The 25127-nt window shown below is 34.3% G+C and overlaps 1 protein-coding gene across 1 annotated transcript in view; it reads left to right on the forward strand.

The window, feature by feature from the left end:
• Window positions 1-1534: 1534 nt before the first annotated feature.
• Window positions 1535-25127, forward strand: part of LOC124222966 (odorant receptor 13a-like) — a 45000-nt gene continuing 21407 nt past the window's right edge. Inside the window, exon 1 of the mRNA XM_046634511.2 lies at window positions 1535-1574. The gene's annotated coding sequence lies outside the window, so the exon portion shown is untranslated. The remainder of the gene's footprint in view (window positions 1575-25127) is intronic.

Consider the following 25127-nt stretch of genomic DNA (forward strand, 5'->3'; position numbering starts at 1 on the left):
TTCACGAGAATAACATGCTGATCCTTTTGACAAAATTCAGAATCACTGAAACCCCATAAATTGAATTTTTGTGCATTCAAAATTCTATTTTGTAGTTATTTTATATTCAACCAGTTCCGAAAAACAAGTTTTACCGACAATTTTCACGGGCCTTACTGAATTCAAGAAGCTTCGGGTGAAAATATTTCAACTCAAATCATATTCAACTTCCTTTCAATTTATGTTCTACATACGACACAAATATTATTGCCTTATATTCGTTCGCCTGCAATTCGTATTTTATTTCTTCTGAAATTACAAACCACAGATTCAATTTCTATTCAACTTTTCTAATATCTATATTTTCTAATATACATACTGGGACAATGTCTCTAAATTTGAAAATCAACTGCGCATGCGCGAGTTTTATCAGCTGTTCGTGCAGGCTGGCCATCCCGAATTTCAGCTGTCAAACTTTTTCTAGCGGCGATGCAGTTGATACGAATTTTCGAGGTTAGAATCTCAAATAATTGAAGTAGTGACTCGGAAAGGATTGGGAAGCGTTTGTTATCGAGTCGAAAAGTTGGAAAAGTTGATTCTTCAAAGAACGGTCGGAATTTAATGCTTATGCTCTTTGAAAATGCAAACGTACACATTTTGCGTACGTTGGCCCCCTGCATCGCAGACAAGAATACCGCTGCGGGAACATTTCGCCGACCAATGAGATTGAATTATTTGGCGCATGCGCGGTTGATTTTCAAGATTCAAGAGGTTGTCCCTATATATATATGTATATATATATATTTTTTTTTGTTGTTTGAAAGGAAAAAAATTTAGAATTTTTCCTAACGCTACCCGATAAAATGCCTGTTTGGGACCTAAAAAATAACCTCTTAAAATTTGAGTAACGTAGCTTACGCGTAAGAACTGGCGCAATTGATTTTTAATTTTTTTTTTCCACTTTTTTCTAAAAATCTCCCAAAATATAACATATATGACAAAAAGTCTGAGAACATCGTTTTCATGAAATTTAATTTACCGTGAAAAAAGTCTCTTGTGATTTTTTCATAAATTACGTATTTATCAAGATATTTACAAAATGCAAAATTACGACTTCAAATATTGACTTTTCTTTTCCAAAACAATTTTTTTTTTTTGCCAAATCTTCTTCAGATCTCATATATTAATTTTCAATTCTCAATAAAAAAAAAAAGAAATTTCATATCGAATCCCAAATTTTGTTGATCGACTCTGAATTGACAAAAAGTATATATATATATATAACACTAATGAAACTTGTGTTTTACATTGCTCTAATCTAAAATTAAAACAGAAATCATTGCAATCTCAATGACAAATAATATTTGTTATTTGAAATTCGTAATCAGTGAATCACTATTTTTCTCGTCACTAAATCCAACCCCTATATTTTGCAGCAGATGTGCAGGAGTTGCAGTTGATCGGTGTTTTTGTAACAGCTTGCAGAACGTCCTTAGATGTCGATCACAGGCACGAGGCCAGTGTTCAAGATCGTCGCTGTGACCGAAATCGAATATCTCACTCCCTGTTTCCATCCCTGGACGTCATTGTTCGAGGTAAGTGATTTGGCAAGGTTCGCCGGCCGCGCAGCCACCCGTTTTTTCGCCATTGTTTCATCGGCCCAATCATTCCTTTTGGCAGAAATCTCGCGTCTCATCCGTCGATCGCAGCTTCCCGGCTTTCCGTTCCTGCGATTATCGCATCTGTTTTCCAACGAATCGATCCGATCGAACCCAATTCAAAGTGCCCAAGAAATTCATCTGGGATTGATTAAGGGTGCGTGACAGTCCTTTTTTATCGACTGAGTCGGCTGTTTTCCATATTCCGCTATCATTAATAAACCGACGAATGGAATTTCTTGGCATGAATAATACATGAAAATATTTCAACAACTCCCGTTTTACTCTTCATTATTTCAATAACGGTGGAAAGTTTCTCGCCCGTGGACTTTATCGTTGTCCCAAAACTCAGTGAATAACACATGTCAGAGAACCGCATTTTTTGTTTTTTCCAGCAATTTTTCCAACTCTACAATTAAAAAGTTCCAGAATTTTGTATTTTAAAACAAAAAATAAGAACTCGCCGACTCGGTCGATAAAAAAGGACTACATTAGATGTCCTAATTATTGACATAGAAACTATCTATACTCTCCTGCTATCGGCTTGGTGTGGAGCTTGTTCCGGTGCTCAAACTGCTTCTAGAAATGGTTTCAGGCGTTCTTCGGAGCAGAGGAGAAGCTTAAAGTGGCTTCTTTCATTAACCTCAAAGCTGCCCGGCTTTTCCCTTCACTGTCTTTCTCTGAGGTCTTTCTCTATCTCGGAATTCTTTCAGTCGTTTCTCGTTACTCGCTTCTCGTATCTTCTATGGATCCTTGATTCACCTTCTACGAAGCTCGCGAATACCTCTGGGTCGGAAAAATGTCCGCGCAAGTCGATGATGGAAGCTCATGAAAGAAAACCGCGACATTGTCAGTGCTTCGGAAGGAAGACCGAAGTCGAGTGAATCGAGTTTAATTCTAAAGAGTTTCTCGATGATTTTGAAAAACTTGAATACCGTAAATTTGCTAACAAAGAAAGTCCGTCTGCTAATCACTTTGGAACCGTTAAATAACTGTTCTTACTTTTCTCTATTTTTGTGTTAAAAACGTACACTTTGAAAAATTTTTATGAACTCGGCAAAACATCTCTCAGCTCAGATTCTGTATATCGTTGCTTTGTTATTTCATCGAGTATGACATTTTATCATTTCATACCTATATACATCGTTTTTTCGATTAACCGTGGAGGTTAAAAAAATTTCAATTTTCATTCATTTAAGAGCGAAATTTATAATCAACATATTCGATTGGCGGTAAATGTTTTTGATATTGTAAAATCCAGCGAATTAAATTTAACCTCTAAATTTATAAATAAGCAATAATTTTACTATCCAAACAATTCTAAAATATATACGAATGCGTGTACTAAAAAGCAAATGTCTCATGAGTTTCTACATATTGTTTTCACGGCATTATAATCGTTGTATGTGTTTACTTTTGATTAGTATCAAGTGATACTACTCGCAACTTTTTTAATACAAATTATGCACAATACGAGGAGAATACGTTTAAAGTGAGGAAAAAAAGTCAAAGGTGAATGATTCAACAAGAATTACATTTGTTACCGACACTTTTCTCATACGAATCATCGATTTTTTGATGAGAAAAGATAGGTCACCGAAACGGTTCGATCAAAAACAACGAACAACAGTTAATAGAATAAAGTGATAACAAAGTAATTACTACTCATGAAATTTTGAAAAATCGAGGAAATTATTCAGCAGAAGTGATCTCGGATCGCAAAGAATGCACCATAGACGAGCCGTATTTTAGGGGATTGCTAATTACGCCGTAGAAAAAGAGACGAGTTACAAGATAATTGCAGAAATCTGTCGCAGCCGTTTTGCGTCCGAAATTATCTCCCCCTTTTTGCCAGTTTTTGTGATACCGTAACACGGATATTATATCGAAGCGTTTCGCGTTCACGGATCCGTTGGTTCTCGGTTTTTTTCCCGGGGGTGCCGCAGGAGCCTCGCATCCTGCAGGATTGCTCCGGGATAACGGGGAACGGGTTCGGAGGCGTGAGGCCGGTTACAATATTGAGCCATTTCCGAGGGGCGCTTTATTTATTTATCCTTTTACTCGCGCAGGGATATCTGGCAGGCCAGCCGATAGAAAACGCGAGGATACGCGGAGAGAGATGATGTATAGAGTTCTGTATGGACCTCCGTGACGTATCCTCGTATCCGATGTAATCAGGAATTAGGGGGATTATGTTTTTGTACCGTTGCTCTTCCGAATACGGACCCGAAGTATGGTCGAAACATTTTTCGGGAGGTTGAACTTCGTATTAATTTCGTTAGAGTAGATAGTCGTAAATTGTGTATTTTCGACATGGTATGCGTGAAATTCAATTTTACGCACTGTATCGGAAAGTGCTGTTTTACGTGGTGAAAGGTAACAGTGAGTAAAATCAGATTCTACGCATGCATACTAATCGTCCACCTGGAAAAGAATTTTCTTCAAAATGATATTTAATTTTCAAATTTTGGCGCACATATTAGAATAGCTCGTTATTCGATTCAAAAAAAAAGATTCTTAGTACGTAGATTTTAAGGAATACTTTTGCACAAAAAATCGAAAGCTGAAGAATTTTCGGGTAAGCCCGCGTTAAGACGATCCGGGAGTGCGTAAAATCAAATTGAGTATTTTCGACATGGTATGCGTAAAATGCGATTTTACGCACTGTATCGAAAATTGTTATTTTACGCGGTACCAACATTGCGTAAAATCGGATTTTACGCATACCATGTCCAAAATATTCAATTTGATTTTACGCACTTCCAGGTCGTCTGAACGCGTGCTAACCCGAAAATTTTGCCGCTTCAGGTTTTTTGTGCGAACGTTTTCTGTAATCTAAGTATTGAGAATCCTTTTTTTTTCAATCGGATAATCAGCTATTCTAATCTACGCGCCGAAATTTGAATATTAAATGGTCTTTTGAACAAAATTATTTTCCAGGCGGATGGTTAGTAAGTTTTTGGATGGAAAATTAATCTAAGACAGTGAAAAACATCAGAAGACTGGCATCGGTCAAAATAAAATTTAAGAAAAGGGCTGTTATTAGTAGCTCGTATTATTATTATCAACGATCCGTGCACTTTTATCACTGCGTATAATGGCACTTTTCGATACAGTGCGTAAAATTCGATTTTACGCACTTGTTGCATAATATATCATTACCGAAGTGTATCGTATTCGTTGCCGAATATTTAATCATTGAAAGTACAGAAATTATATTGAAATTGAAAAAAAGCCTCAAGTATATATTAGATAATTGTTGAAGATCTAGTTTATTCATTTATTTCATACATTTCATTCAAAAGACTATTCACTTAAAACTCGCTGGGACTGATTTCTTTTCAATAGTTAATTTAATATTGCCATTTATTGATCGTAACGAGAATCGATGTAATATTGGAAAAGTAAGTGTATTAAACGATATTGCTAACACGACAGAAAAAAATATGCGTCTGTGAATTCATAGAAAATATTTTTCTGAATAAAACAAACCGTCATGCAGTGAAATCGAAAGAATCTACTAGATTTTTAACGATTTGTAAACATCGATATCTGAGCGTCTGTTCATAATTCCGTTATTTCCAATATTTGAGTTATTAAATAGATCTTCGTTGCTCCGCAGGAACGCGATAATTTGTTAAGTACTAGATGTGCGGCTGTCTCGTAATAAAATTGATAAAAAGCATCGATTTTTGGTTAACTGTGCAACCAGAAAAGAATCTATAGAAGAAACTAAATTTCTTCGGTACACAAACATACCAGAAGATTTATCTTATTTGTGAAGCTTTTTATCCTCACTAATTCATGATTTTTCTTTTTTTTTCAAATCGAATGAAATCCATTTCCTGTAACTACAATTTTAGTAAAATAAAAAATTTAGTTGCACCCTATTTTTCTAGGTGCTATACCCGTCAGCTCTCCCACGTCACTGAAACTCAAAACTTTTTCAATTTACATCAAATTTCCAAGTTTCACGAAGAAAGCACTTTTCTGCTACTCTGATTTATCGTATTCAGCAAGTTTGCAGGAATTGGTTGAGCGAATGCAAAAAAAGCTTCTCGTGATTGACCAATATTCAGATAAAATCTCAACTAAAATAATATAATTCTGATACTGAATTTCAACACGTTTGCGCTGTTTAACGCTTCCTTATTCAATACTCATCGTAAATCAATGTTCCAATCAACTGTCAAAACTCGCTACATAAATTGGAAACTTACAGCGACATTGTTCTAAGATAATTTTTATAATCAACATTTTTCAAGGTATTCTTTAACCAAGATTGCAGTGAATTTTAGACAAATTTATCGAATCCTCGGTTCTCTTTAATAACGACACGATCTCTGACTGGTTTATTTTCCCTCATGCACGTGTAATATAATTCATTGAAAGCGAGTGTCCTTTTATCGAGCGGAATATCCTCATGCAGACAGAATCACGAGTTCTATTGTGACTCGCCGGTTCAATTGCCCGGGAGATAAAATGGGGTCAGTCACTGAATTACGTATATATATATATAGATATACAACGTGTGCGTATATAATTTTACGCTATCCGACCAAATCCGAGAAGAACATGAAATTGCCTGCACTCAAGAATCTTAGCGAAAAGAGATAAAAAAAAATAAAAAATACACCGTTCAATTTACCTCAAGAGAATTGTGCAGTAAAAGACTTGTATAATGTTTTTTTTTTAACTAGACCCAATCATTCATGAGTTCGTAATATGTTCGAAAATATCAGTCTCACTGTGTTCGGTAAAATCATCGTAATTCGGTTGAATTATAAGCAGAAAGCATGTGTCAAAATACAAATTTGATGAATTAAAATACTTTTTACGGCAACCCAAGTCGTACCGAATTTCTGTGCCAAATTTGTCAATATTTTGTTATTCAATCAACTTTATCCGCACAATTCTGTCTGATAAAGAAACTTCGTCGAATATGATTAGTCTGTTGTTGGTGGGAAAGGTTTCACGTTTTACCAGTTGAGGAAAAAAAATTCGGTTACATTTTTTCTTCATTCATTTGAAACAAAGCTAGAGCAAATAAAATAGGTCAATAGAAACGTGACGTCACACGACTCTAAAGTATATCTATACGCATACGTAACAAAACTAGTGAAATTCAACGAATTATAACTTTTGCAATTATCATTTTTAACCTTCAGCCAGAATTATTTTGACTCTTTTTCGAGATTCATTAGCGGACAAAGTCAGTATCTAGTGTTTTAAGCTATTGGAATTTTTTTCTATAGTTGTGTATTATTCGTTGTTTCATTATTTTAGATATCGCATTATCAATCTTCAACTTTTCATTGTGAATTTTTCATTGTGAATTAATATAAAAACAAGCTTTTCAACCGATTTCCGTGTCAATCAAAGTTTTTTTCAACGAATAAACGCTCATCTTCGAAAACAATAAGTATTTTTTTAAGTATGGATTGGTTCTTTATGGGCTGCAGCTTGACTTAGTTCTGAATGGTCTGAAATCTCAATTTGTTCTGCGTTCTTTGATGTTCAATTTAGTTCTTTACTTTCTTGTGTCTTAAGAAGATTCTATGCTGCATTAGTTTGGTTTAAAAGTGGGAATTTTGGAAAGACATCTAATTGGTCTTTAGCTACGTTAGTGCAAAACGATTGGTCTTGAAGAGGTCAATCGGTGCGGTGCTGATCAGGAAGTTAGTTACAAGAATGCGTTTTTGAGTTCTGAGAATGATACTTTGTGAACTTATCTTTTACTACCTCAAAGTGAAAAATTGTTCTTGCAACCTTTTTTATCTTGTAGAAGTGACTCAAGCGAATACACCAAAAGAAATTTGATACCAAATATTAAATGACTTCGTTACACTGTTTTATCACTTTAATCCTTTTTTACTTTTTTTTAATGAAACCTATCTACTCAACGATAACAGAATGTGCAACTTAAGTATTTTTCAAGGAGGTAATTGAAATGTACTTGAGTATAAAAATACGACGATAATAAAGCATAACAAACGGTGATCGAAAAATGTACCGCATTAATTGTTGACTCAAATCAGACACTGTGTAATAACGCGTTTCAACGAAAATCGGTCACAGTTATTATTTTATTGTAAAGAGAGTCTTACTGTAACTTGCGTGTGGTGAGCTTAATGGGCTTGCAAAGGCGGGAGACACGGCCAGACTTTACGCTCACAGCTATAATACCTACTATACAAACCGCAGAGTTTCTCAGAGCTTCGCAGAGCTTTCGAGACGACGCGAGCTTTTGATCCTTGAGCGGGTTTCTGCCACGAAAACGCCGACGAGGAATTCTACAATAAGATAATATCCGAAGCTGGGTGGATCGACGGGAAAAGGAAGCCAAGAAGTCGAGGTACAAGCAATGGGCGGATTCTCTGATTCGGCTGAAAACTATACGACTTATACGACTTGGCTGCACCGAAATTTGTCCTTGATCAAATATCCGAGGATATTTCCAATCGGTGCAATAAATTATACACACAATTGGTGTAAAATTAGTGTCACAATTTTGTACGTGTTGTAAATTTTTTAAATTATTATTTACGAACTTATAACGTTGATTAGTCTGCAAAAAACAATAGAAACTTATAACAATATGTTGATAGGAATAGGTATTTGAAATTTACGAAAATTAAAGTTCAACTTAACCGCCCCTGATTGAATAGAAATTTTTCATTATCAGATAAAACCAGTAATTAAATTAAATTTTACAATAAGTTCATAGAGATAAAATTATTGGACAGTTTCTTTGGGTGAGCACCAAAAAAAAAAAAAATTAATGATTAATATAATTAAAACGAATGATTCAGCGGCTTTAGATCCAGGAGCTATTTACTCGGATATTGAACGTATACGATTTCAATTCGTTAGCATTGATTTCTGATCGACCGTGTGAGTTTTATTGAGTGTGAAATTAATGGAATATTTTAAAAATGAAACTATTTGGCGATCATGGTAAAACTTGAAACGATTTCCATGATTTCCAACGCAATCATTTATTTTCAAACGACTCGCTATGATTTCCAACGATCTCATTTTCCTCAATTAATTCCCCGTTATTTGAAAAAAAAAAATTTCCGTCATTTCAGTTCGCTTGAATTACAATTTGATTTTTGAGTGTTACATTTGTAAATGACTTCCTCGAGTGAATCGCCCACGCGACAGTGATTGAAATGTAAAATACAGAAAATCGATTTGGAAAAGACGAACAATTTCAGTAAACATGCATGTTTCAGGCTCTACCGTAAATCTAGTCTATACTTTGTGAAGAATTACGATAGGAAAGTACAAGTGAAATTTGTCCAGTAACTGTAACGTAATAAAGTTCGAGGAAATACGCCCGACGATCCGCCCAACAGTAGCAACTCGGCTCCTCGAATCCTTTTGAACTCATTTCCCGGCGGTCCAACTTTTTCGTTACCAAATCGTAAACAGCGAAATCCGTACACAAGCCGCCCTCTCCGACCCGCTTACGAAAATGCAAATGTTTAAATAGCCCTGCCATGCGTCAAACCCTTTGAAACCCGAGTCTCGACCTTTCTGAGGCCGCGGAATTAACAAACTTCCATATTGGCCGAAACAATGTTGTTTCGTGCTATATCGAAAGCCTCAAATCAACGAAATTTCAGCTCAGCAATGGTGCCCGTATAATCAGTATTGGGCATCAGCTAATTACAATTTGTAATTTTTTCATGCTGTCTGATATTTTTTAACAAGAGTGAAATAATAGTTACGTATTGCAATTGGATTTGTAGCGATGGGAAAAATTGTAACTAGCCAAACAGAAATGAGAAATTACAATGTGTAATCAGTATTGGGCATCTGCTTATTAAGATTTGTAATTTGTTTATGCTGCGTGATATTTTTGTAATAGGAGTGAAATAAGTTACGTATTACAATTGGATTTGTAGCGATGGGCAAAGTTGTAATTGATCGAATAGAATTGAAAAATTACAATGCATAACCAGTATTGGGTATCGGCTAATTACAATTTGTAATTTATTCATGCTGCCTGATATTTTTTAACAAGAGTGAAATAATAGTTACGTATTGCAATTGGATTTGTAGCGATGGGAAAAATTGTAACTAGCCAAACAGAAATGAGAAATTACAATGTGTAATCAGTATTGGGCATCTGCTTATTAAAATTTGTAATTTTTTTATGCTGCGTGATATTTTTGTAATGGGAGTGAAATAAGTGAGGTATTACAATTGGATTTGTAGCGATGGGCAAAGTTGTAATTGATCAAATAGAATTGAAAAATTACAATGCATAACCAGTATTGGGTATCGGCTGATTACAATTTGTAATTCATTCATCCTGCCTGATATTTTTTAACAAGAGTGAAATAATAGTTACGTATTGCAATTGGATTTGTAGCGATGGGAAAAATTGTAACTAGCCAAACAGAAATGAGAAATTACAATGTGTAATCAGTATTGGGCATCTGCTTATTAAAATTTGTAATTTTTTTATGCTGCGTGATATTTTTGTAATGGGAGTGAAATAAGTTAGGTATTACAATTGGATTTGTAGAGATGGGCAAAGTTGTAATTGATCGAATAGAATTGAAAAATTACAACGCATAACCAGTATTGGGTATCGGCTAATTACAATTTGTAATTTATTTATGCCACATGATATTTTTAATAGGATTGAAATAAGTTACGTATTACAATTGGATTTGCAGTGACGGTAAAAATTGTAACCAGCCAAATAGAATTGAGAAATTACAGTAGAATACAAGTTGCATTTGGATTTTATAATTGGAACGAAGTGAGGTTCAGATTGAATTTCATTTTGTAAACAGAATTAAATGAAATACACATCACATTTGTATTTATAAGAAGGGCAAGATGAAATTGAAATTACATTTTTGACGAAGTAAAAATTATATCTGTAAGTGTTTATTAATTTCGGTTTAATCAAGAGACTTACAAGTTATTGATATCTTAACCCAATCTAATTACAATATTTCGATGTAATGAATCATTGCATCAAACGTAAGGTCTCAACAAACGTCAAAATTGCTATCAATGTGATTTATATTTTATTTCAGATCAATTACAAAATACGATGTAATCATCAGATGTGATTTTACATACGGACGTTTTTGATATTATATACAGTCATATGCAGTTAAATCCAATTAGATTACAGACTATATTTCATCAGATCTAGTATCTGGTATTCGATGAATTGAAGTAATCAGATGTAATATCAGATCTGATCATCCATACCTAAGCGAATGTAATCGTATGTAATATGATAGATGATACAAAATTTGATCTGATTATGCATGATTATACAGATACATCCATTTTTCCGGGAACAGACGTCTGTACGATATGCAAATCCTGATTTTACGGTCGTTAATCTATGCTTGCGATAGCAGAAAATGGGAAGGATAATTTCATTTCCCGCATACCGTTATAAGCAGGATGAATTGTGGAGCTTTGAGCTTTATTTTGCAACGTATATAGATACGCGTATATACGCATATATGTATGTATAATGTACGCGATATGCCGCAATACGGAAACTCCCCGTTATACATTGAAACAAATTGACCGAAATGAGAACAAAAAAAGAATAGAAACGAAAATAAAAAGTCGCAGCAAATATGAAAATCGTGCGACAAGCGCACGTATTTGGGTTACTCGGAGGCAAACAGGAAATAATTACCGTGATAAACAATTAATTTGGAGTCGTTGTCAATTACAATTTCAAAATGTAATTCGTATTTTTATTTGACTCAATTACAATTTTTTCAATATAATATTACAAATTACCAATAGACATTTAAAAAAATGCGATTTGAATTTTATTTAATGTGAGTTACATCATGCGAATGTAATAAAAACGTAAATTGAATTTTGTAATTCAGATGAAATAAAAATACAAATGTAATGTAAATGCAATTTGTATTTTGTAATCCAGGAGAAATCTAAATACAAATCTAATGCAAATATCATTTTTATTTTGTAATTCAGAAGAAATAAATGTACAAATTCAATGCAAATGTAATTTATATTTTGTAATTTAGGAGAAATGAAGATACAAATTTTACTTTGTAGTTCAAATGAAACAAAAATATAAATTTAATGCAAACGCAATTTGTATTTTGTGATTCGGGAGAAGTAAAAATTCAAATTTAATGCAAATGCAATATGTATTTTGCAATTCAGGAGAAATGAAAATACAAATTTAATGTGAATATCATTTTTATTTTGTAATTCAAATGAAACAAAAATACAAATTCGATGCGAGTGTAATTTTTATTTTATCAATTCAAATGAAATAAAAATACAAATTTATCGATACTGCAATTTTTTTTTCATTACAGTTACAAAGTATAAGTGTATTTTGTATTACATTTTGTTCAAATTACAAAATACCACGTCATTCGTATTTTGCTTCATTCCGATCACGAAATAGATGTAATTTCAATTACAAGTTGAAAAAGAAAAAATCTTTTTTCCATTTTCTCGTCGTTTCAATTGCAAACTGTATTTGTAAATTTCACTCGTAGTTTGCAATTTTTACTTATTACAATTTTTCCGTTCACTGTTTCAATTATCGACTGCAATTAAAGTTTGATTTCACAGTGTCTTTGCAAACCTGTTGCTGCGGCAACGAATTCCTCCCGGTTTACGTGAAATACCTCGAACAATGTGTACGAGGATGATTTATCACGAGATCGTTTTTCCTTTTTTAGCTGCGACATATTGCCAAAGATCTGTCTAACTCGAACTCACATCCAGCCAATGGGCGAACGAAAGTTCGAAAGAAGTTGGAAAAATGAGAAACGCTCAAGTATGATCAGCTAGACAAACACAAGTTTCATTCGGTTATTGGACCTCTTTTCATATGTTTCCTTCGGGCAGAAAACGGATTTATTGGATAATCAGCTTATCCGAAGTTTCGTGGATGCCAAATTACACGAGATTTGCCACAGCTGATCCCTGATGATCGAAACAATTATTTCTCCGTCCCTCGTAACGCGACGCAAATCGATACTCGACACATTCAGAATATTTGGTTTAAATTCAATAATATTTCTTATAATCAGAGATAGTTTTCCGGTATTACATACAATTGAACAAATTCTTATTTAAATTTAAAGAGCACCTAATTCCTTACGCTTCTTTATATTCATTAGTGAAACGGATTTTTGTTTCATTAAAATACATCCCAACAAATTGTTTGTTTCGGAGGTCAAATCCACATGCTTGAATATCAAAAATGTAATTTCACTACGGTGTGCCACTTTTTTTTTTATTTTCAAACTCGCATTGCAATTTCGGTAGAGCATCTCGAATAGAATATCTCAGCCAAATATCAGTTCTTGATATTGATATTTATGGGTGACTATTTTATTTTTTCCCTTTTTCGGAAAAAAACGGAAAATTTTTGAATTTTTTTTTGCGTCAACGCCTTGACTTATAAACTATCCAAATACAGATTCTTATAGGAAATTTTACGCTCTTGAAAAAATTACTGAGATAAAATTTTCCTAACTCTAAGCGATTAAAAGATATTCAAGATGACGCAATGTTTATAGGCGAATATATCTCTTAATCGGTTGGAGTTGGAAAAATTCTATCTCAGTGCTTTTTTAGAGCGTGAAGTTTCCTATAAGAATCTGTTGCTAGATAGTTGATAACTCAAACCGTTTAGGAGAAAAGAAATTCAAAACTTTTTCCATTCTTTTTTTACGTGTTATTGAAATGAGAAATGGAAAAACTAAAATAGCCACTTCTAAATATCAATATTAAGAGCTCATATTTTGCTGAACCATTCTATTTGAGACACTGTACCAAAATTTTGATGAACAAAACAATTTTTTCATATTTTTAATGCTCTAAATTTATATTCATTAAATTGCTTTTGAAAAAATTGTGCTTTCATCCGAAAAAACTTGATTCGGTTACATTTTATGGCATCAGAAAAAAAAACCTTGATTACTTTAGAAACATTTTTTCTCCAGATTAATCAAAGGGACTTGAAAAAAATGTTTCGTAAAGATGTACAAGATTTATTTTCTGAGTGATCACAGATTGCTTATTTCGGAAATTTATTGTTGGAACTAGTTTTCGTACTGTACAATAGAAATTTCGCTTTCTTTCCCGATATTTAAAAAAATATTCGTTTGCATTTTTACTAACAATGAAATCTTAACGTTACTTTTTCAATGAAGCAAGAGTGAATTTTTCATCATTTTCAGGGTCTTTTGTACAACTCAAACATGGAGAAAAATAACCGGTGAAAATTTAAAGCCTTACCGAGAAAGATTAGGCAGTTTTATAATGATACGAAAGTATTAATTTTTCCTTCTGAGTTCGTTCATTTTATGTTCTTTAGATTATAATTATCGTAACTGAAAAAACTTTCTTCTTAGAATTTTGAAGGAAAAAAAAAAAGATGAAAGTTCTGGGATTTGAATTTGAGAACAAAGAAACATTTCGAACGCTTAGTGAGCACTAAAAAATATTTATGCAGACTGTGGCTTCGGTGGAAAACTTCGTTGGAAAGTCGACCAGTTTTTTTTTTTCAGTTTTTTTTCGTGAAAAATCTGTTCTCGATTCAAAATAAGGAGGACGTATAATATCATGTTTACGGTATATTTACTCATTTTTCAAATCAGTACAATTTCTTTTCTCGATCTCATCTCACAAATCTCTTATGTCCGCGGTCAAAGATTGATCACCCTTTCATAATCTCGGCACGAGCAAAAAATTTCTCAAGAACGACGAGACGCGATGCCTCAATCGACTTACCGCACCCCTATAATTTGAATAATACTCAAAACTCGACGCACCCTTTTCCCTCCTCACATAATTTTTCCATAATATGAAATAGCACAAAGAAATTTCAATTGAAACATTATACGATCCCTTCAAATTTCCTTTCTCTCATACTTGACCCAAAAAAATTTCTTTTTGTTTCTCGTAAAATTCTCTGAGAAGACGATTCTGGAACTTTTTTTGAGGTATTGAAATCAATACCTTAGCTTAAATCAGCTTTCTTCACGGTGGAAATTTGTATGTCTTTTTTGAGAATTCTGTAACAAAAAAATAAGGTTACGAGATATTGTTTCCTCTGAATTTTCAGTATTGTCAATAATCCGAATTATCGTTCTGATCGCTTTTTTAAATAAAATAAAATCGGTTTGAAGTAAAAAGAAAAAACTTTCCTTGCCTTATTTGATCACCGTGTTTGTATGTGATCAAGTGATTAATGGAATTCATTATTCAAGGACCTTTTCGCCGATGTTCATTACGTCCAGGTCGACGATCAATTATAATAATCGATTATTCAACATTTACCCCCGTAGTGATGTTCATTAGAAGAAGACTTCACAATATTCCTTTTTCCTTAGATTTTGTGACAAAGTTTCAGATATACCGAGTTAAAGAGAAAAGAACAGTACCTACTTATAATTTCACCCGACGATCAATCAGTTCTGAGTTTTTCGGTGCTTGTTTCAAATAGTTTCGAATATTCATTTGAGAGATTGGTTTCGCAGAGAGTTAGAAAAAGAATAAAATCTTCGATCAATAAATTCTGTACCTATAATTTCAACCAGCGACAATCAATTCTGAGCTTTCCGGTGCTTTCTTCAAATAGTTTTCAATATTTATTTGAGAGATTGATTTTACGAAGAGTTAGAAAAAGAATGACTTCTTTGATCAATAAATCCTATACCTATAATTTCAATTAACGATCAATCAATTCTGAGCTTTCCCGTGCTTTTTTCAAATAACTTTGAATATTTATTTAAGAGATTGATTTCGCGGAAAGTTATAAAAAGAATGACTTCTTTGATCAATAAATCCTATACCTGTAATTTCAAATAACGATCGATCAATTCTGAGCTTTCCCGTGCTTTTTTCAAATAACTTTGAATATTTATTTAAGAGATTGATTTCGCGGAAAGTTATAAAAAGAATGATTTCTTTGATCAATAAATCCTATACCTATAATTTCAGCCAGCGATAATAAATTCTAAGCTTTCCTGTGCTTTCTTCAAATAGTTTTGAATATTAATTTGAGAGATTGACTTCGCGAAGAGTTAAAAAAAGAATGACTACTTCGATCAATAAATCCTGCGCCTGTAATTTCAAATGACGATCAGTCAATTCTGAGCTTTCCCGTGCTTTTTTCAAATATTTTTGAATACTAATTTGAGAGATTGATTTTACGGAGAGTTATAAAAAGAATGACTTCTTTGATCAATAAATCCTGTACCTATAATTTCAGCCAGCGATAATCAATTCTGAGCTTTCCGGTGCTTTCTTCAAATAGTTTTAATTATTCGTTTGAGGGAATGATTTTGCGGAGAGTTAGAAAAATAATGACTTCTTCGATCCATACACCATTTCCCCGTCAGGAGATTGCCTTTACAGTGAAGTTTGGAATCCACCATATGTCCACAGCCTAAAATAAGTAGGTATGAGGCAGCGATTTTGAGTAGGAAAATTTTGAAACTATAGGCAAAGGCGACCAGGATCGAAAGTAAACTTTCCTGTTCTGCTTTACCGGAATAAAAGCGCAACGTCGGTTATTAATGATTCCGGCAAAGGCAAATTCAAAGTAGGAGGTATGTATAATATATGTAGATATATAGGGCTGCTTATGTATTGTTATGGCTTATAGTACATTGACCGCATTAAATGGGAGGATGGTTTATATGATATTCGTAGACCAGGATTGGGAGGAGCCGATGCAAATTTGAGCGTCATCAATCACCGGAAGATGGGCCGCGCTTTCGACCACTCGGTATAAATACTCTTTAATTCCGCTCACTCTAAGCTCACTTTCTGATTTCTATTCCTCCTTCTGCACGTCTCAATTTATAATCCTTCTCGTATCCTTTATACAGATATAAAGATTCCGTTATCCATCGATCGATGAGACGATATTTTGCTGGTATTTTGCCTGAGTCAAAATTTTTCACGAGTCTTTATGGAAAGGATATCAACTTTGGGCAGGAAATTAATTCAAGCGATGCACTCAAGTTTTACAATTGAAAAACAAAACACTAATTTGAGATAACAACTGGATTTATCTCGGATTTCTGTTGTCCCGATAAAAGCCAGTAGATGCGACAGCAAATTTTCATGCGCAAAGTTTTCAACTTTGAAGTATTCATAATTGCAAAAGAAAAATTCGAATAACTTTTCAACAGCTCCGCAAGCTCAGAAACTCGTTGCAAAATAACTTGCTGAAACGTCTTTTGGTTTCTTTGACTTTTTTTTCTTTCTACAACATTTTTGACTATGAACTTAAAACTGCATCCACATTCTGAAATTTATTTCAGATGCGTTACATGAGTTGAATTCAATACGGGAAATTCTCTCTCCGATATAACTTTGGTAGTAAAGTTACAGAATAGTTCCGGCATACTGTCAGGATTTCTACGAGGTTCTGCCACTCGGTTATTCCCATACAAACTTGCTATTTATACTCGAACATTACAAGCAACGTTATGCGGCAATGCCGGAGTTTTCACGCACTGTTACAGATGTTCGTGAATTTACTACACATTTACTACACAAAAGTGTAGCCGACTGAAAATTGTAGCGTTTTAAAGCGAATTACTAAACATTTTTATTAAATTTGCCATAAAATTTTTCAATCTTGTTTAACTTGATTGGAGAAACGCAAAAGCGTATTTTGTACTTACTAAATTATGTAATAAATGTATTATATTTGTAAATTTACTATACATTTGCTGTACGGTATTTAGAATTTGCAAGATTTTTTCATTCCATTCGAAGATACTTTGCTGTAATTGTGGGTGTCGAATTGATATAAACGACTTGTTGCATAAATTTTAAACGCTGTAGCTAGTTTTTTTCCTAAGAACAGCCATCCAAACCGCTAGACGACGTGATTTCGCCGGCGGTTCAATTAAACCATACAAGAATTATGTTACAGGAATATGCGGGCTCCTCGGATGGATGAACGCGGTGTTCACTTTACGGTGAATCAGAATCATACACTGCTGATGCCGAGACTCAAGTGAGACATTTCTTGTTGTTGTGTTATTTTCTTTTTAATTATATATAGTATTTGACCACACGGAGGGATAAAATTTTTTGAATTAACAGAACAGATTCCATTCACTTTAATCTGGTATCCCTTATTTGTTCCAAATACGATGACCTCGATTCAACAATTTCGATTTAGATAGTTTGTCAGAACGATTGAGACAAGCGAATTCCTTGTTCCAACGAAAGCCTTTCTTGTCGCGATCGAGTGAAGTGTTGATTCGAGTGAATCTTTTAATGTGTTTCCGGAACTGAGTCAACTGAATATCATTTCATTTGAAGTTTGTGTATTGTTCCTGCAAATTTCATTTTCGTTGACAGAAACAATTAGGTACTTCAAATAAAATCAGTACACGAATCTAGCCAGCAAAAACTTACATCGATGGAATGCCATACTTTGTTGATCCAATCGGAGCTTTTTTGGCGTAACTCGTTGAATCAGTTGCACCGATTTGTTTAAGAGGTAAAAGAAACGTCACGTGCTTTGAAACAAGTAGAGAATATATTGATCGTAAACATCGGTATACTAGTACTATGAAGGGCCACTAGGCGGTGAACTTTCTCGTTACGGAATTAGTTTCAGAGATAGTTATAAAACCGGGTAGGCGGCTTAGAAGTTAGATACGGATAATGTGATATAAAGTTATCATCGGAACTGTTACAAGTGAAGAAAGCATAATACCAAGTTTCGAGTCACCGAAACTGATGTTGACTACAAATAAACAAAAACTATTGGCACAAGTTCAATTTAGACTTTTATATACACAACAATAAGTTTTCGGTTCTCATTCATCAAATATCGAGTAAGTCCCACAAAATATTCACCTAACAGAATGATGAATGATATCATTTGGAGAATGTGTTTTGAACGCTTGAATAACTCTAATGTTCAGTCAATGCAAAAGATTTTTCTAACAACAAATTTTGATACCTGCTTTCAACCATTGACATCTTCACTCGACAATACATCAAAGAGAATGAGCTTAATTTGTTTTGATACAATAATTTAATAGTTTTAAAACAAAACGATTAAGGTGCGTTCAATAAAATGTTTAGTCATTTTAATCTCACATTTTTTTTTGATACAAAATTTTTATTCAAAGGCTTGATTCAATTCTACGATTATATTAAGTTTTCGGAATTAAACGAATATCACGTGACTAAAATACTCCTTTCTCTCCGTGTATATTAATTTTTCAGCTGCATCACTGAAAAGTCTGTAATTCCAGGTACGAAATGAAAATTAGTTGTTACGGCTGTAATCAAAAGATTTAATAGTCGACAATGAAAATCACACTAAATAATAACCGGTAACACATTTTCTTGTAATTTCAACGATATTCAAACTGTTAACGTAACGACAACCATTTTACAAAGATGTTCTAGTAACTGTATAAGAAACAAAATTTCTCTCAGCGCGAATACTTAAGTATAAGTACTTTTTTCCCGCTCCACATTGTACCTCTCGTCTTTGAGTTTATTGTACGTAACACGAAAATACGTCGGTTGAAATCCCCCGGTTCACAATTTTCCCGGAGATGATGAATTGGGCGTTGGCAGCTTGCGACAAGCTCCTGTAAATTTTCATACCGAAAAGTGAATACGGAGATCGAACGGAGCCCCGCGAAAACTTTCTCGGGTAAATTACACCCCCGAATTTTGACTCCGGGGTAACCGGACAAAAATAGTCGATGAATAAAATACGTGGGAAAAAATTTCATTATTGGCGGATTTCACAGTCATTAGAAACAAAATACTAATCTATTAGTAACAAAATTTTACGGATAAACGAGTCAATTTTTCGGTTACATTTCAACGCAGTTTTAAAGTCAATTTCAGAATTGTGATTCTCTCGAGATGCTAAGGGGAAGGAATTTTTTAAATTACGAAAATTGCATATACATTATTGATATTTATTATTGAGGAAATTCGTATTCTGCGGCACGCATTTAACCAACAATGTTGCTTATGAGAGGAAAAACGGGGAGATGAATAGCGGAACGAGTAAACAAGCATGTAAGTGAATGGGCAGCATATATTTATTGCACCCTGGAGGATAATTTGAAAAGAGGCAGGAAAAGGTAGGGCACATTAATCTTATAATATAACAACGACTCGGCTGTTGAGCATGCGAAATAAAATGAAGATAAATCACCGAAAACATGAAGTTTTAAAAGTGTGGAATAAGTTCTATATTGTACGTTTCACAGATGATATGAGTGGGAAATTTTCATAAATTCAAATGCAAATAATAAAATCGATATAAGGAATGAGAACAAATTCAAAAAGGAAAAATTAGAAAACATCAGAGCTCAATCATTTTGAATTTTCTAACAGCAAAACTTCTTCTCAAATCGTTGATTCAAGTTTTTCCCTAGATTTTTCCCTAGAATTTCAGGCCTAGGGACGTTTGAACAGATCTTTTTCACTTCCCCAGCAGGTTTTGTGCTTAACGCTCTATGGAAGTAACTGATATTCAAGTTGATATCAAATCGTTGATATTTGAGCTAGCGTAATTCGAATTTGCTCGGGTTCAAGTTTTTCCCTAGATTTTTCCCTAGAATTTCAGGCCTGGGGATGTTTGAACAGATCTTTTTCACTTCCCCTGCACGTTTTGTGCTCAACGATCTGTGGAAGTAACTGATAATCAAGTTGATATCAAATCGTTGATATCTGAGCTTGCGGAATTCGAATTTGCTCGGATTCAAGTTTTTCCCTAGATTTTTCCCTAGAATTTCAGGCCTAGGGATGCTTGAACAGATCTTTTTCACTTTCCCTGCACGTTTTGTGCTCAACGCCCCCTTGGAAGTAACTGATATTCAAGTTGATATCAAATCGTTGATATCTGAGCTTGAGTAAATCGAATTTGCTCGGATTCAAGTTTTTCCCTAAATTTTTCCCTAGAATTTCAGGCCTAGGGATGTTTGAACAGATCTTTTTCCTTCCCCTGCAGGTTTTGTGCTCAACGCTCTATGGAAGTAAGTGATAATCAAGTTGATATCAAATCGTTGATATCTGAGCTTGCGGAATTCGAATTTGCTCGGATTCAAGTTTTTCCCTAGATTTTTCCCTAGAATTTCAGGCCTAGGGATGTTTGAACAGATCTTTTTCACTTCCCCTGCACGTTTTGTGCTCAACGCCCCCTTGGAAGTAACTGATATTCAAGTTATTACGCGCCTCCGCGAACTTGCTGGCACTTCTCACTCGAAACTTATACCAACTGGGTAATACTAGCCTTAGCTGTAATTGCAACCTAGCCAAATTAAGGGTTAATGGGTGCTAGAGGCTGCGAATCTCGTTGAGAGAGGCTGTGTTAACGATTTTCCTCACACACAGAGCGTGCAGTACCAAGATTCTGCCTTGTGTATTACATAAGGTAGGGAACTGCCAGGCCTTGGAGAACATTTACACTCTCTAACTCAACTTCGAGTCGCCCGGCCGCCACGCAATCCGTAATCCGTCAACGCGTCAGACGCAGTTTCTCGGGAATAAATTCAAGGGAGGAGGGTCGAAAAAACGGGTCACAGACGTCGCAGCTGCTAGTTGATCAATTTAACGGAATTCTCTGGAACCTCGTCTGTACTGCTTTTCACAAGTATATATATTCACGTGTTTCAAACTGAGTTTTTTTTTTCATTCATTTAAGACGTACTAACAATAAAATATCATTCATCTACATAGATCAATGCAACGTTTGCAATGTTTGATTATCTAATTAATTTTTTTCCAACAAGAAGTGAATATTTGCCAAGGACCATTCAAATAATTAGGGTGATTTGAATTGTCAAAATATTTACTTCATTCATATAAAAAGGTTTTTATTTACGTCAATTTTATTCTAATCGGTTGATTATTTTAGGAATTTGGAAGATGCCTGAAATTCTTTGAATATACCTTAGCCAATGTTTATTTTTTATCAGGTAAGGAAAATTAAATCGGACTTTCATTGCATTGGTCATGAGGACTTTCAAAAATTCTAGTACGTTTAATTTGAATTAAACAAATTATTAACAAACAGGTACATGAAAATACGTTATGTAATTTACTCTAAATACGAAACTAACTAGTCTCTTGTCAAAAGGTGTCGTTCTGTCATCTATGACACTCTTCTTTACTCAATTTGAACGATTTAAAATTTTTTCTACGTCAAGTTTCGATTCATAAATTAAAAAATGACAATTTACTGGGTTAAGTTGTGTTGTGTTGAGTTCTTCTGGCTTTGTATTTGTTTGGGTTGTGTTTGATTCGACGAATTTTCCGCAAATCGTGTTCAAAATAACTATTGTTTTACTTTACAGTTTCAAAAGTCAAAGCTGTGACTCATGATCGGACTGTACGTTAAAAATAAAAACTGTCATGTTCGTGTAAGATTGGAAGGGAGAAGAGTAAAAAAAAAAAAAAACAGTAAAATGCCAACGTTTCTACGTATTTATTATATACTCTATTTGATTCGAAGTGCACGCCGATTTAGTAGGAAAATTCTTAATCTCTCACGATGTGACGCTATTGTCTAGTACTAAACGATAACTCACTACGGCAACACTGGAAGATACGCGATAAGCAATTTAATCAAAAGATCCATCGTGTATTGTTTGCGCCCAAGTAACCCAACGCCGTGTAATTATTCAGGAAGATTTTCTTCTCGGCATGATTTTTTACCTTATCTTTGGCACGAATTCGCAATTCCAAAATCCAAATCGGTATAATTCCGATTGGAACAACAACGCTACCCAGCGATAGGGAATATCCGCAGATGAGAAAACGTCGCCGGAGTCTTGATCCTCGGTTTCGTTGCAATATTCTCGTGACCCGTCCGACAGCCAAGTCTAGACGTAGATCGGCATTCCGGGGATGCTGGATGAAGTATCTAGGGTCGGCCTACTTCAGCTGCTGCCTCTCGGAACGGGGAAAAACTACCGCAAGAACGAACCAGCCAGGCGCGCGAACACATTTGCACAGAACAGCCATTTGTCAGCCTTTTCAATTTGCCAGCTGCCTTGATAAGATCTTTCCGTAATCATTTTTCTTTATTTTTTACTTTTTTATTTTTTTATTTATTTCTTTTTTTTCGTACATCTTTTGTCTTATTTTTTCTTCCCAGAAGACGTAACTAGACAAGAGAAACGCTCTTACAAATAACGCCTAAAGATACCGAAGTTTTTAAATCTCAAGGGCGGAGCGTTTTTTCAATTTCAATCTCCACCTTGACGGTATTTTTTATACTTTTGGGTCAAACACCAAGTGCAAAGTTTCGACCAATTCTTTCCTGTTGGGAAAGATTGTCAGTTAACAATTTTACCGAAGACAAACAATTTCTGGTACTATCTATAAAATATTTTATACTTACGTACGTGATAAGTTATTTAATATTATAGATTTATTTCAGATACAACTGTGCTCAGTCTGTCAAACTTATTGAACTAGATCCAATTTCTTAACTATGCGTCGCGTTGGAAATTTCTAAACGTATGCCAAATGTAAAAGTGTCTTTAATTTTCGCAAAACCTTTGAAATACTCGTGAAAGTTTTAAGTTTCCGCTGATGATTTAAGTCGGAATGAACCACAGCAACGGTTTTTCCCCTTTATTCACGTCGTGAATAATTACAACCAGTAAGTCATGCCGTGAACGTTCCTCACGTTAAATTCTCCAAGAAATTTAAATCTGGCACATAAAAATTGATTTGTCGCCACTCTGTGCAGAAAAATATCACCTAAACGTTAGTTTTTTTTATTCCGTTTTCTGCCGAAAAACAAGGTATGTTATAAAGTTAAGTTTTCACGATCTTTTAGTTTATATTTCATTTCTATATTATACAAAACTTTTTTTTACGAATAATTTTTTTGAGTCGAATAGACTTTGCGTAAAATTTACGCGATTCGTTTATTAAATTAAGAAGCTTTTTATTTTTATTAACTGACTTATCGTATCATTCAAAGCTCTAAATCTATCGACCAATATTAATTCGTACTATTTCTGAGTCGACGATGACTTCTGAGAAAATTTTCAAAATTTATTGGTTAAAAAATGATGCCGTCACTTTAACTTTATAAATTCCCTGAAATTTCCACGTTGGCTGGACGTCCCGCCATTTTTTTTGTACTCACAGCGGCAACAAATCACTCCTCACAGTCCTAATTTGGAACGTCTAATAGAATTTGATATAAAAAAGCGACTCGAATAATTCACTTGTATAACAATTCCTGTCATCGGTTATGAGAAATAAAAAACTACGTCTAAACTGCGGTTAGAAACTGCAAGAAATTTATAACCTCCTCAAAAATGGGTTGAGAAAAAAAGAATCACACCGTCAGATCCGAATCGAGTTGATCAGAAAGCACAAACTAATGACGTATGAAAAATACTACCTTCCTACAACAATTAACGCATCGAATGATTCAAAATCTGATTATAAATATCGTAAAAACAAAAAACTGAGAGATGCAAATGTAAATATTTTGGTACACTGTAATTCACAACTTAACGTGTTCGATGAATTCCTACACCGTTTTTAGGAATAATTATTAATTGGCTTGTTGGATGAAATATTCATGGGCGTAGCTTCGACCGTTGAAAAATGTCTCGCCAAGTTTCTTGCACGAAACTTTTTTTCCTTATATCTACGTGTCCTGGCGTTAATGAGATTTCCCCGAGATATTTCTTTTATGCTAATATTATGGGACAAATTCCTGATGCTTTCCACCTCGCGTCTCTCAAGCTTGTCCTCTGTATCTTTTTCGCGATGCTGTTCAAGATTGAAGCCGAAACGGTGGACCTACCTTCTTATCGCAACTTGTCCTCCCCCAGAGCTGTGCAACTAGCCGGCTATATATTCGAGGATTCTGATTGGATGAAACGAAACCTCCGCGATGAGATTCAAAGCTTGCAGAGACTAGCTTTGTCCCCCGTTTATTCAGACCAACCTTTAATGGATTATCTTGCTCTCGGCATTCAGAGACTATGAAATCAACGCTCGTAAGTTAAACATTTAAGTATCTTGCTCAAGGGTCGCTTCGTCGAATTTCTCTTGAAATATTTCACCCTCTTTTCAAGGTTGAGTTACGGGGAGGAAATGCCATGAGAATAGGCTTTTAACACTCCTGATAATTAAGCCGTATATTTGAGCCTGATTTTTTCACGAATAATATTTTTGACACACCGATTGAGCTGCCGAATTAGTCATAAGTGAAAAAATTCTACATCCTTTATTCGAAGGCTCCTGTCGTTAAAAAGTTTACTGCGATTAAAGATTTGTTCAGCTTATATTTTTGAGATGAAATTTTATTTCGTGCCCAAAAAACAATGGATCAATTATTTTTACTTATAAATTGATAAATAATACATATTTTCGGTGTCACGTTTGATGAATTTTTCAAAGAAATTTTTTTCAAACATTTCAAGCCACATTATTACGTTTTCACGAATCACTGAA

Source organism: Neodiprion pinetum, chromosome 7 (assembly GCF_021155775.2).
Source record: "Neodiprion pinetum isolate iyNeoPine1 chromosome 7, iyNeoPine1.2, whole genome shotgun sequence".
NCBI lineage: Eukaryota > Metazoa > Arthropoda > Insecta > Hymenoptera > Diprionidae > Neodiprion > Neodiprion pinetum.